At 50.0% G+C, this 14,344-nt stretch overlaps 1 protein-coding gene across 3 annotated transcripts in view; it reads right to left on the bottom strand.

Moving 5' to 3' along the window:
• Positions 1–12,756, bottom strand: part of TANGO2 (transport and golgi organization 2 homolog) — a 32,872-nt gene extending 20,116 nt beyond the window's left edge. For 2 of the 3 annotated variants that reach the window (XM_079152189.1, XM_079152190.1), the window contains exon 1: positions 12,735–12,756. The gene's annotated coding sequence lies outside the window, so the exon portion shown is untranslated. Of the gene's footprint in view, positions 1–12,275; positions 12,647–12,734 lie in introns of those variants that run through there. The other variant, XM_079152191.1, reaches the window with a different exon arrangement.
• Positions 12,757–14,344: the final 1,588 nt, after the last annotated feature.

Genomic DNA, 14,344 nt, shown 5'->3' with positions numbered 1-14,344 from the left:
TTGGTCCCAGATGTTAAGCACATGGTACCGATCAGACCTTGGGTTCCTCCTCAAGAGGCAGCATACCTGGAAAGTGGGTCTGTGTGTCCAGGCCCTTGCTGAAGCAGAAAGCCAGAGTTATGTAAGTGAGGTCCATTCTATCTCCAAGTCTCAACAGGTCATAAGCATTCCTGTCCCCTCTACCTCAGGCCTCAGAGCAGGCACACAGGGCATCATCCTGGGTGAAGGCTCCCAAAGCCTCCCTATGAGTGTATAAGCAGCAGGCATGAGCTGGGGAAGGCTCTGGATCACTGTTTCAGGCCAGGAGCCCCCAACAACTACCAAAGACAGCCTCTTAAAAAAGAGGCCTCACTGAAACCCGCCCCCCCCGATACTGATACCATTACTCCCAATTCTTAGGAATCTGACACAACAACTTTTCAGACTCTACCTTTCAACACAAAACAAGGGCATTTCCAGTGCACCAACCCTGCCATCAAAGCCAGAGCCAGCATCATGGGGATAGCAGGGGCTTTGGCCACAGCCTTTAGTGAATACCTGGGTTCACAGTCATGGGAACACTGCCAAGCTCACAGGCCTTCGAGGCAACGTAATGTTGTTCCCAGTTCACTGGTCAGGCTTGGGGTAGAGGAAGAAGCACAAAGGATCCACTCTCCATTCATGAACTGCTACTTTCCCTGCCAGCTCCCACAGACTACACGTCGGGATTACCAAGGATCCAAACCCACCTGGCTCTGGAGAAAGCCCTCAGGATTGAGCTGAGGCTCAGGGCACTTCAACCTGTGTTCCTCCACCTACCCACACATCTTTCCTCCATGGCTCCTGTTCTGTCAGGGCCCTGCGGGCACACGAGTTAGTGATGACCACTGAGGACCAATATTCTGCCCCAGGAAGGAGCCAGCGGCTGTGTAACTGAGGTGTCACCATGGTTATGAGAACCCTCTGCAGAAGGGTGCTAGGAGATATTCAGCCATTGCAAATGGGTTGCTGGTCACTGCCCTTCACAGGACAGTGAGCCAAAGGGATGACTAACATAGAACGGTCATGTACAGAATGAAGCCAGAGGTCAAGAGCAGACTGGATTCCCTCCCTGGGAACCCTGACAGTGCCCACTGGGACCATTATCTCAGGGTAACTTAAGACTCCAGCTACTCAGCAAGGTCTGCTGACAGGAGCAGCATTTGTCCACTGTCAGACAGAAAGGCCCCCTGCTTTAGCTTTAAGACCCTGCTATCCTAGCACACCAGCCCTCCAGAAAGCAGTGATGGGAAGGGCTCCACTCTCCACAGGAAGGCCAGTGATGGGTCTCCAGGTAGCCTGATGCTGTAGATGTTGGCGTAGAGCCCAGAGCTGCAGTCTCGATGAAGACGCGGTCATTGGGAGGGAAAGACCAGAGGAAAGCCAGCCCCTGGGGAGGGGACCATCAGGAACTGCCTTTCTCTCCAATCCCTCACCCCCCACTCAAGCCAGGCCCGCTGCCCACTGGACCCTCCAACCGCTCTGGCCAGTAGGCCACCTCCCTCTCCTTTCCCACTTTAGCTCCCCTAGCATACCCCACTCCTTAACCCATGCCTCCATACACTCTATCAGTAAACTCTTGGCAGGTCCCCGTGACCCAGCGATCTTCCACCCAGGCTCCCACCCACCAACCCCAAGCTCTGCCACCTTCTTCAGGGCCTGACAAAGTCCTCCCTGATACCCTACTCAATGGACCACTTTCCCACTCCTGTGGACCTGCAGGCTCTGAGAGCAAGTCCTGGGTACAAACCCCAGCCTCCTAGTCATGGGATAGTGCGCAGAGTAGGAGCAGTTGGGCACACAGGCAGCCAGAATCACCCTACAGGATAAACCCCAGGACATCCTGATCACACTGCTGTGCACCTACATACTTCCTAAGGCTACCTTCCACACCTTCTGTGGGAAAATCCACTGTGCCACAGGAGAGGTTGGGGCTCATCCTCAGGAGTATCTACATGGGCCACAAGGATCTCACCTTAAAGGATACCTGAGTCATGCAGGAAAGGGTGGTATCCAGGAGAGAAATATGCCTGATTTTCCTACTGATATCTCCACCATCTGACCCGAATTCTGGGCTTAGCTCGTGGACTAAGTAGAACCTCCACAGATCTTTGGCAGCCTGGTCAGGATCACAGAGGATTTTAGGACCTCTGAGGGTCAGGTAGCCAGAGCTAGGCCACAGCAAAAAGAGGTAAAGGAAGAAGCAGAGAAGAGGGCCAGGGGTCTGGCAAGGAGCCCCGGTCTGTCTGCAAGAAATCATGTCCTATGACAAGCAGTTCCTGTCCCAACAAATAAGAACACAATACCAAGCTACACACACTGCCAACAGCAATCAAATGGTCACACACCCATACTCTCTGGTGTAAAAGGTTCACCCTCCTTCATCCTCTCTCTCTTAACCTCAGGTAACCAGAATAACAGCCAGGTCATAGGAGAGGGGAAGGGGGCCCCAACAAAATGGTGCAGGTGCCATACATACTGACCTGGAGGAGGCTAGCCCAGGGCATCACAAGGTAGGGGAGGAGACAGCTAAGGAGTGTCATCCCCAGGCTTCAAGTTTCACAGGTATGATCCCTCTCAGACAGCTCTAGCAACATATCCAAGGTCACACAGTGGGGATGTGACAAGATGGGCCTAGTGAGGTTCATGGAGGAGTGCCTGACCACTGGAGTTGGTGTGAAGGATTGATGAGCTGGTTACTGAGAGTGGGCATACATGGGATGCAGGGGTCAAATGGGCCTCCTGGACCCTGCACTTGCTCCTGGCAACTACTTCCCTCCCAGTACCAGGACACCCCCAGTACTGGTTCTACCCATCCGCTTTACCCCAGCAGATCCATAATTGCTTTGCCCAGTCACTTCACAGGAACTCCGAGAAGCTGGCATGCCACTTGTAGTGAGGCCCTGTCGCCTCACTGATATCCCTGCGGCCAGGCTTCCAACCCTGCCCAAAGGAAGAGAAACAGGTGACAGAGCAGCAGCCTTCCCCTGGTCATCATGGTGGTCCCATTGATGACACTGTCCTAAGGGCAACAGCCTTGACACAGGGGTACAGGTCAATCTTGCCCACAGGAATGGAAGAACCCAGATGTGTGGTCCAGTTTGAAGAAATGAGGCCATGTGGGTGGCAGTCAGGAAAAGTCACATGTAGGAGCTGAAAGCAAAGTCTGTGAGTTGGCCAAACATCCTGACACTTGTCAAGATGCAAGGGCAATATGGCATAGCACAGTGATGAGGTTCCCAAGTCAGGAAGGCAAGAGAAATGGCTCTCTTAGCACTGTGTGGGGAAGCTTTCTACTTCATGCTCATTGTGAATCTCAATGGATCCTTATTGTGGCCTGTGCTGCTCTGCAAAGAAAATCAGGGAGCTGAGCCTATCAGCACAGCAGCTGGCTCCAGCAGTGGCCCAAACATACTCTGGAGTCTCCTTGTCATGGTTTCCTTGTGATGCCATGTTCCACAACTCACATAGACTCCACTTCACTGTACATCACTACCAGGTAATCTTTGTCAAACCAAGATATCACCTAAAAAGCCAACCCTTGTGAGTTTTGCCAAGTTCTGAGGTCTTTTTAAAAACTACCTGGCAAGTTCTAAAAATGAAAAGGAACCAGCATGAAGTCCTGCTGAACACCAGAGGTTGTGGCCCTGGAAAGTATGTTTTCTCTGAAAGCACCCAGCAAACGTCTCCAGCCCAGGGACTATGATTTAGACAGGGCAGGTACTTGAGGTTGTGAGTGCATGAATGAGGCCAGAGTAGCCACAACTCTCATCTGTCCACCAATACCTGGACAGGGTACTACCACTGTGTCCTTGGCCTGACTAGTAACAACTGAGAAAACACCACATCTCCTGGGGTAATACCCACCAACTCAAATATGTACCTTTTCTAAGTGCTCCCACCTGCAGCCAGGTGGGTCCAGGGTGACCATGTGTGCAATGTAGGGATAGTTCAGAAGGCCCAGGATTTCATACCCTACATACTCCAAAGAAAGCTCTGGCCTTGTACAGCTGCTCCTGGAGGCATCCTCTAAGCCTCTGGAATATCCTATCTAGCAAGAGTATCTTTATTCAACTGGAGCCTTGGGCAATACCTAATAGTCTATGCTAACAATGTGACTTATGGTGAGGGTCTTAGGCCACATTGCATCAGCTCAATCTCTGGAGGGGTTGAAAAGGAAGTAAGGTCAACCACACAGGTAGTCAATCAAGCTAAATGACTAACTCCGAATAAAAACCTGGGAACACCCAGGTTGGGGTAAGCTTCACTATAGCAACACCCCATATGTTATCACACGTGGCTGCTGAGAGAACTAAACAGGTACACATAACTCCACTGGGAGAGGGCAACTGGAAGCTGGAAGCTGGTGCCTGGTCTCTCCTAGACACTGTCCTCTGTACTTTTTCCATTGCTGATCTTAATTGGTATCTGTTCCTTGAATATAATGGCCTGAGTTCTGAGTCCTCCTAGTGAATCACTGAAGCTAAGGGTGGTTTTGGGGTCTCTCAATAGCACTGTAATAATGACTCTGTGGGAGTGAAGGCACAGTAGTTCACAGAGGTGAGCACATTGGGCTAAGGCTACAAAGTAGCTCTTTGTTTCCTAAACCCCCCTGTTCCCCTCCATCCTGTGAGATGCTGACTTCACTAAACTTCTCATGAGGGCTTGGTCCTCAGAGCCTATAGGCAGACTCCATTCTGGGCAGTCTGCTCTCTCGGCCCAAACCAGCCCAGCCCAAACCAGTCCAGCTCAGCCCAATTACACCTGCCTCTTTGCTCTAGTGAAACATCACCCTAGAGGTCCTCACAGGGCCAGGAAGCTCTGATGCTGGAATTTGCCACTGATCATGGGCTGCCTGACTAGGCAAGGTCCAAGTTGAATCACAATTTCTCTGCACAGTCAAACCACTCAAGTAACTTTAGAGGCAGGGGGCAGAAGATACCTAGAACACAACTCTTTGAGGGGTGGGGCCACCCAGGACCCATTACAGGGAACTGGACAAGACATTTTTTATGTGACTGCGTATTATCAGCTACAGTCTTTTTGTTTCCCCACTTTATTCACATTAATTTTTTGCCTTTAGCATGCTTATAGAAAATCAGAGTGCCTTAAGCAAGAGTTTAATGGCAATCTTTGTAAGCAAAGTTACAATCCATCTAAGTCAAATTGGCCAAAGCTTTTTCAGTATTTACAAAATATACATTTTTTTTAAGTAATTGCCTACATGAGAATCTTTCCTTCCCAAAGCCCTAGTGTGCCCTCTAAAACACATCAAATAAAGTACAATTTCTTGTTAATGGATACAAAATAAATAAATAAACAAATAAAAGACACACACAGTTCTGTGCCATGGCTCACACAGTCCTGCTTGCCTGCCTCCCAGGGCATAAAGGAACCTGGCAGAAATGTAATAGGAGCATGCACATATGTGTCATGAGGCTCTATGTCTGAGGAAAGTCAAGTTCCTCTTACTCAGATGGGATGACAAAGGAAGGTCTCAGTGTCCTGTGACAGTCAACACTATCCCAAAAGGACACTCCAACTCTCTATGGGCCTCCATTGGCCACAGGGCTACCCCATCTCTAGTCACCTCATCACTGACCAAAGTTCAGGTATTGAGGCTAGCACCAGTGAGTTGGTGCTGGGCCAGGCATTCTGCCTTCCTGCAGGGTCCAACCCCTACCAGAACAAATACCCAATGGACATGTATAGTTTGTGTTCAGGGAGGCCTGGAAATAAACCTGCTTGGTACCTGACACTCACTGCCTCTGCTGACCCTGCCAGGCAGGTCACAGAGATGATCACCAACATTGAATCTTGAGTGCTGCCAGAGCCCATGCAGGAATATAGCACAGAAGGAAACTCCCAGTGCTTTCTACACACACCTGGGAGTCCCTGAACATAACTGGGACCTGGGCAAGAAGATGTGAGAGGAAAGAAAGAGCCACCTTCATATCACAACCAAGGGCTTCCTGTCCTCTATGAATGTCAGTGAAAGTCTTACCAGAATCACGGTTCAAGTCCCCCTGGCCTAACAACTGGTAATTCTGCAAAACAGGAAGTAAGCATCCTGGATTTGGCTCAAGTTATCCTTGGTGCATAGTGCTGGCTGAGAGGAACAGAGATTTCAGGCATTCCTGGCCTATCGGCTAATAATGCTTTTAAGAACTCTCCCAAAATGCACCATCCTATCTGCCCACCAACTGCCTCTGACAGCAACTCCCCTTGGTACCCCCGGTCCAGCCTGGGGCTCCTTCCCTCTCTCTTGAATTCTCAGGGGAATCAGTGGGACCTTTTCTTCCTAAAGGCCAAGTGGAAACGGGCTAAACCACCTCTCCAAGAAGGACAAGACTTTCCAGGGGAGCCAAGTCCCAAACCTTACTCCATGCATTGTCTAAAAGGAGCACAACAAGAAAATGACACAGACAGGCAGGCCTGGTCAAAGACTTGCCACATGTCCAGGACACATGGCAATGATGGCAGTCACTCTGACAAGAGCCATGTGAAGATAAGACACATCACTCTGAAGAATGGGTCCATAGGTCACAGACCAACAACATGACAGAGTGGTCCACTAGGAGGAGAGAAGAGAGGGGCCCATGGACCATGTCACTGCTTTGTAGTCACTGCCAGCCCCTAGTGGGACACACAGAAGGCTTCAACACTGCACAGTATGGTTTAGCCTGGAAAAGCATCAAAGCCACCCTCCTGTGCACTCCAGACCTAACCTGCTTCCAGGAGTAAACAGGCATAACACACTGACAAAGCCAGCTATCCACCCAACACTGACCAGCATTACCTCCTCTGGAATTTCACCAATAACCTGTCCCACCCCATTCTCTTGCACTCACTGCTGGCTTGCCCCCCACTCCATTTAGCTTCTTCATGTCATAGTCCAAGACTCCACATCTCCAGTTGCCACAACTGGCAGCCCTGTGGAGCCAGTGGGGACTATAGTTGTTGCTCCCATTGCCTGGGCCATTCAGGAGCACACACTTGCTGGGGACATTCTTCTAATGACAAGTCAGGCAGAAGTCCCATCTGGAGAGCTGTGTGCCATTGGTTTCTCAGCAAGTGCCCACATACATATACAAATAGATTGTATCCTGTAAGCAAACCTGGCTAACTGTCCCCAAACATCCAGTGCCAAAACCTGACATGTATGCAGTGGCAGGAAATGCTCTCACCATAGTTCTGTTGGCAATCCCCAGTGACTGAGTTTTAGGACTGCTGGCCACTTGCCTGCCCTTGCTCATAGATTGCCACTTTGTCACTGACTCCTGGGACTTTGTCTCATGGACTTGTAGTGAGGCTGGCAGGATGTGGGCATCCACACACGTGTCCCATAACCTGCAACTGCTTTTACCTGTCTATCCCCTGCCTTCCAGTTTTGCCTGCAAAGCTGTCTATCAAAAATGGTCTTATATGGCAAATTTCCTAATCACAGTGTTTGTGTCCCATTCTGTTATATAAGATCCTATTTGTCCCAAAGTGAGAACCCCTTTTTCTTGACTTCCTTGTATGACTGCACATGTGCTTAGTTCTTGGATCTGCCCTGTCTGCTTGTGTGGACAGTATGAGGCAAAGACCCAACCCACACTTCCCTAAAGCACAGCCACTACTCCCCAGACAGCTGCTGGGCCATCAAGTCTATCCCACCTCAGTCATACCGTAGGTTCCCAGTCCCTCAGAGCCCTGCATATATCACCAGGTCTCAGATGCTACAGTAGTCTTACCTTAGTTCCAGTGCATACTCTGGTGCCTGGAAAACAAGTTTCTCCTTTAGCTTTTCCCAGAAGCTATGGTTTGAGTGTGCCCCGAAACTCAGGGTCCATGTGGTGAGAGTTTGGTCCTCAGTACAGTGGTGTTAAGAGGTGGTGGAACCTTTAACAAAGGCTCCTGCCAGGCATGGTGGCACATGCTTGTGCCTCCAGCAATTCTGGAGGTTGAGGCAGGAGGATCCCAAGTTCAAAGTCAGCCTCAGCAATTCATCAAGGCCTAAAGCAACTTATCAAGACCCGGTCTCAAAATAACAAGTAAAAAAGGGCTAGAGTTATGGCTCAGTGGTTAAGAATCCCTAAGTACAATCCCCGGTGCCAAGAAAAGAAGAAAGAAAAGAAAAGAAGAAAAGAAAAAAGAAAAGATGCTCCCTACATCACTGAGGACACTGTCCTTGAAAGAGATTATGATGGCTCTTATGACCCTGAGCTCTTGAAAGAGCAAGTTGTCGTAAGGGTAAGCCCATCCCTGAATCCCTTTCTGGCTTCCAATTTGGGTATGTGATTGATTGCTTGCTCCCACATATGCTCCTGCCATTGCAATCTGCTCCAAGGTGATGTAGCTAAGGCAATTCTTGCCAGAGCCTGCTATTTTAGCATCCAAAACTATGTACTATAAACCTCTTTTTATAGTTAGCCTGACTCAAGTATTTCATTATGGTTATGAAAAAGATTAATACAACAGAATATTCTAAAACCCTGACTGGATCATGCCATGCCCCACCCTCTGCTGGCCATGCCAAGAGCTGTGCCAGCCTGGATTTTTTTTTTCTTTTTTTGCAGTGCCTTGAACCCAGGGCCTTGCATGCTAGATAAGCATTCCATCACTGAGATACACCTACAGGCCCCATAGCCTAGAACTTGCAGCTAGTCTGTGTCCTTCCAAAATGGTATCTCTACCCTGGAGCAGCATGCAGTGGCAAACAGCAACAAGCCCAGCTCCTAGGGTAGCGGGGAGATTCACCTGGGAGAAAGCTCATCACCTCAGTCATTTGTTCAGAGATCAGAAATAAACAAGACCCATAGGGACAGAAGGCAAGGCTTCTAGAACCACCTAGTCTCTGGGACAACTGGGGGACATGAGGGAGATACGTGAGTGCAGGTGATAGCTCACATGCCCTGGCATGGATGGTGGTTTCCTGACTGGGCTCCTTTTGTACAATCCATCTGGCTAGAAGCCAAGAACTTGTCTGTTCTCAATATGTACATTTCATGGCAGGTAAAAGAGTAATTTTCCAGCCCCAAAATCTACCATCAGAAGAAAGCGTGCACACCTTGCCTTCTTCACCCTGCTGGTACAGGCGGAAGAGGTGAGGGATAAGGGAAGGTGGAGATAACTTAAGGTGAGTTGCCTGCACACAGGCAACTGGACAAGAACAGATCTGCCCTGCAAAACACCTTGGTAGAGAGGGTGGAGCACGGCTGGCCTTTCAATACTGCTCACCTGGTCACCCTAGGGCCCTTGAGGAAGCACTTCCCTTGGTCAACTGAAAAGGCAAAAAGGGCATGTGGCACAAGGGAAAAGTGCAGAATCAGGATGCAGCAACAACAGATGCAGGGATACACACACAAGGGAACAGAGGTATTTTTAAACACAGGGCCAACACATATGGAAAAGTAGGGCTCACAGTTCTCATCAAAATGGTCTACCAGAGATGCATGTATCAAGGCTCTGGACAGAGGTTACCTGAGCCCCACAAAGAGCTGACCCATTTAAGCTACACCAAGTACTTTAGAACATGTAGGGTGTATGTTTTACAGGCAATCCAAACTCTGTCTGGAGAGGCCAAGAAGAGAACAGAGTCCCAGAGACTTCTAGAGAGTGACTCAGCAGGGCTGAGCAGCCAGGTGCCTAACTCCACTAACATCCTAACTGCAACCACATGGCTGATAGCACAGCTGTCACTGTGATGGCTATCACTGTCAACCATGGCATCCCCCAGAGGGGCAGAGTTGCTCTTTTGGTAGGACAGGTCAGACACAGAAGTGTGATGTTATGTGATGTGGGCTCCCAGCAGCTGCCAGCAGAGGAGGTAAACATACACAGGAACACAGTATCATGTCCCTGGGGCCTTGGCTGAGAAAGCCCTGACGTCCGGAAATCCTCAGAGTGGCCAAAGCATATCAATGCCCTACTCTCCTCCCATCTTGGCAATGAGAGAGCTTAGCAAGCTACACTTTCTCATTTTAGCTATTACATGGCATTTTTTACCATGACAGATTGTCTACAGTGATACTCTCCCCTTGGATCTTTGCAAAGTTTTAAGGAAATTTTTTCAGCCTTACATCATGATGTCATCATTGTCCTTTCATAGTTCAAAGGAGCAGCACATGGTTATGATGCAAAGCTCTAGACAGAGAATGACCTTGCCATCTCACACTTGTGGCAGGAATACCTGGCTTTCCCACAACAGAGAGACAGGTTCAGCTTTAAGGTGGCCCTTGCAACCTATGCGATGTATTTAAGAAAAAAAAAAAAAAAAAAGACATTCTTAACAACTGCTCCAAAAAGGACAAAAGCAAGCACTTAAAAGTTAGCATGGTCAGGCATAATAGCACACGTCTGTAATACCAGCAGTTCAGGAGGGTTGCAAATTCAAGGCCAGGATTGCAAATTCAAGATCATCCTCAGCAGCTTAGCAAGACCCTCTCAAAATAAAAAATAAAAATAGCTGGGGATGTAGCTCAGTGGTAGAGAACACCGAGGTTCCAACCCCACTATGGCAACAACACACACAAAAAAATGCATGGAGTTGAGCATGGTGGCATTTGCCTAGCTACTTAGGAGGCAGGACTGTAAGTTCAAGTCTAGCCCAAGCAACTTAATGAGACTCTATCTCAAAAAAGGGGGGACAGGTGCTGCTAAGAATGTATTCAGAGGCACAGTGCTCCTGGCTTTAATCTCCAGTACCACCACACACACATACACACACACACACACAAATGGTTAGCATGGTACTGAAGACCTTGCCAATGCACTTTCAAATGTCAGCAGGTGCACCAGTCATCAGGAGATGGCGGTCAGCCTTTTTCATATATTATTTTTTCAGTCTAAAAAGGAAAAGAGATAAATGGGAGGGGAGAAGACGCGCAGATAACCTCAAAGAGCAGCTCAGTTGATTCAGGATAACCTTGTTTTCACAGAGCACACTGTCAAACCCCATGGTAAGAACTAACAAATGCTATACTCAGCCGTGTTGCTATAATGTGCTGATTGATACATTACCAAAGGATGGACCCCAGTTCTCACTCATTTAGAGTGTCAATGACAAGCATGGCACCACTTCTAGAAGTCCTCCAGGCCTCACTGTCTTACACTATTTCTCTGCAGATCCACTTTCTCCACAGACGTTCTCAAAAGAGCACTTGAGGGCAGACCCTAGGATGCCAGCGGAGCCCACCATCTGACACAGAAGTTAGGCACAGACCCAGACCTCATAGCATTGCAAGTGATTATATGCATCATGGAACATGATTGGAATAACAACACACAAGAAAAGACATCAATGAAGCATAGGGGCAGGGCAGCCCAGGTAGAGCTGGTAGCCAGTCACCTTCATTTAGGAAAAGGCTATCATCATTACACATCAGAGCAGGTAGAAGCTCAGACTGAGAACTGCAGTCCAAAGATATGCAAGTAGCATGAAAATGTGGAACTGAGAACCCATGCCATAGGGGCCCAAGGAAGTGGGAATACCAGGACATCTCACTCAACCCTGCCAAGGTGCTAGTATCCTGGGGGTAGAGGCAGAGGTTTTGCTGTGCCCATCCAATCACACAATCACTCTCCCCAGCTGCCACCACCCCACCAGACAGGTCACCTGATGCAGGAGGGCTCCTGGGAGGGGAACCAGAAGGAGCAGAAGCACTGAGAGCCATTCCTGGCCCTAAACAACCTTGGAAATACCACCTGTCCCCTTAGCCTGAATTTTCTTTACTGTGAAAAGGGTTGGACTAATATATACTTACCTCACAAGGTTACCCAGAGGGTTAATGAGCAAGTTTGAGAATACTTTCCAAAGGACTACCCAGCTGCCCCTTATTGCTGCCATCACATCTGCCTCATGGAAGATGGCTCTGAGCCCAGAGTGGTAGCAAAATAGCAGTCAGCAGGTCCAAAGAGGCATGAAAGACCTGGCCCACACTAAGCATGTAATGTTCCATTGGAGAAAGGGGGCCTGAGAGTCTCAGGGACTCGTCCAAAAGTAGGAGGTTCACTCCAAAGCTGTTGCCCAGGAGGAAGCCAAGAAGTACAGGAGAGGTGCTAGGCACAAGGTAGGGATTCTCGGTAATTGGCCCTTTGTGTCCCAAGAGAATAGAGGCCCAGCCCAGCAGTGAGACCAGGCCTGGCCTGGGTGAAGCCCTGCCCAGTCCACACCCCTGATGCCTTCCAGGTAGGGTTGAGGTGGGATTTGACTATTCAAGTCACCCCGGAAGGCCACATCCAGACATAAGGATGACCCAGCACTTGCTACTTACTCTAACGGGACAACAGCTGTCATCCTGCTGTGGGGCGACAGCATGGGGGATGGGCCAGACAGCAGAGTAGTCCCTAATGCTGGTTGAGGCCGCAGTCACCACGAAGATCCCTAACCCTTCAGTCTAAGCATTCCCGCAGCGAGTCTGCTCCAGTCTGCTAGTGGTCTCACCCGCACACTGTTGGGGTGGGATCACTGCAAACGCTTTCCAATACTGCGTGGGATGCTTTCGTTGACTGGGGTGGTCTGGTCTCCCTGGACCCAAAAGAATCCGTGAGCCAAGTCGCCAGACTTCCATTCTGCGCCTTGGAAAAGGGAAACTGAGGGAAAGTAAGTGCGGCCCACCTCGCCCTGGTGCAGCCTAGCCCCACAGGCGCCCCCAGAGCTTTGAGTTCCTGGGCCCAGGCCGATCCCGCAGGGAGCACAGTTGACCAGCCCAGGACGCCAGCCGCGCACTCACCGCCTCCGCCGCTGCCGCAGCCGCCGCCGACTTCCGGGTGGCGAGCCAGCGCACCACAGCCGCCAGTTCAGACCCCGCCCCACCCTCCGCCAGTGCGCTAGTCATTGGACTAGGAGGCGAAGGGCGAGGCGAGGTACCTAAGGACGGGACCCGGTTGGCTTTGAGCGCTGTCGCTCAGAGGCTGCACCTCCCGATGCCCCGCCTCTAGGGCTGCGTCAAATCTGGAGGCTGCTCTGGCGTCTGGATCCCAAGTGACTCCGCGGCCTTACTACCCTCCAGGGCTCCTCAGCCAGCTGAGGTGTCTTCAGAAGTTCCAACATCGCCAGAGCCTATCCCCTCGCGGGCACCATGTCACCTGTCCACCCTGCAGCCCTTCCTGGAAGAGAACAGGGTTGCTTGCTTCAGAACCCGCCCTTCTTAGGCTGGGTGCTGTTCTCCCAATCCCTGGCCCCTAACCCCAACCTCGGGACTCATCCATCCTCCGCTCTGGACATCCCTTCCTTCGCTTTATTGCCCTCAGTTTGCCTCTATAGCCTCTGACCCCCTCCCCACTGCAGCCCTAAGCCTTGATGTTCCTGTATCTGGACACAGCCTAGACCAGGCCATTCAGCCATACCTGGATTAAAGCTTTTGAGCCCACATGGGAACTATTTTTCTACAGGGCCTGGCCTCAAGGATGAGGGGGTGATCCAGCTTGAGCTGTACCAGGTGAGCAGATTGGCACTCACGGGCTGGTCTCAAAAAGAGACATTCCCTGGGGGTTCCCTGTCCCCAGTGGCCTCTGAGGTGTGTCAGAGGCCTGAGCACTGCAAAAGTGGAGAGTCAAGGGCCAAAGGCCCAGGACCAGCCCCAAAGTGAGTGTTCAACAATCTATAACAACTACCTTAAGGATATGACAATGTGCCAAAGACACTATACCCAAGTGCCTCAGTCCACATTTCTTATTCATCCAGTTTACAGACAAACCCTGAGCAGTTATGCCATCTGGTTGAAGTCAAAATAGTGACTGGATTATATCCACAGGCCTGTGTTTTGAAGACCTAGATGTCCTGACCTTTAGCTGGGTCTCTAACACCGTGTGGTAAACTGCAGCTCAGAGAGGCAAAGGCAAAAATCTAACCCAGAACTGGCTCAAAGCACATTCTGTCCAGCTCTTTAGCTGTCTCATTTGTATTCCTCAGTAACCTATTACCTTTTACAGGTAACAAAACAGAACTCCAGACACTCTGGGACTCACGGCCAGTAGGTGGCAGACATACCCAGACATGCTGCTCACCCTCCTATAGAACAGCAGCTAGCTTGGCTAGTGCCAGTGATCTCCCTCTAACTAGCCAGACCATACCGTCCATAGAGCCAAAATGTAGTGATGTTGAACAAGCAGGATCTGAGTCTTTGGGGAAGAGGCAGTATATGACTGATGTCCTTGAAGAGAAACCCTGTGACAGACTTATTAAATCTACCATATGGAATAAAACACCCTCCACCCAGCCACATAGGATCTGAGCCAAGAAGTCACCCACAGTGCTGCTCCACAGGAAGAGAGCTATCTTGTTCATGGGGGCCCATGTGTTCCCCGGACAGATGCTTAATTTTGCTTCCCTCCCAGATGC

This window comes from Sciurus vulgaris (assembly GCF_902686455.1).
Source record: "Sciurus vulgaris genome assembly, chromosome: 8".
Lineage (NCBI taxonomy): Eukaryota > Metazoa > Chordata > Mammalia > Rodentia > Sciuridae > Sciurus > Sciurus vulgaris.
This window is presented reverse-complemented; position numbering and strand designations above follow the sequence as displayed.